Here is a 281-nt window from a genome sequence, read left to right as displayed (position 1 = left end):
CTCTGACTGTAAAGAATTGATCTGGTCAAGTCTGGCATTTAACATTATGGAAAGAGGTTTCCTGCTATGCAAGAAAAGGTGGCCTACTGTCTCCAGCCCCCTGGGGTCTAGGCTAAGAAGATACAATGCTGATTAAACTTTATTGATGTTAGAGTTTCACATTTACTTGAGAGACCCTTTTGGTCTGCAACCCAAAGGTGCAGAAGCCAGGTCCTCATTGGACAGCAAAGATGCGCCGCATGTTGCCATGCCAACAACGGCCCAATGAGAATGGATTTGAA

Source organism: Etheostoma spectabile, unplaced genomic scaffold (genome assembly GCF_008692095.1).
Source record: "Etheostoma spectabile isolate EspeVRDwgs_2016 unplaced genomic scaffold, UIUC_Espe_1.0 scaffold342, whole genome shotgun sequence".
In the NCBI taxonomy this organism is placed as follows: domain Eukaryota; kingdom Metazoa; phylum Chordata; class Actinopteri; order Perciformes; family Percidae; genus Etheostoma; species Etheostoma spectabile.
Note: the sequence above shows the minus strand (reverse complement) of the source record.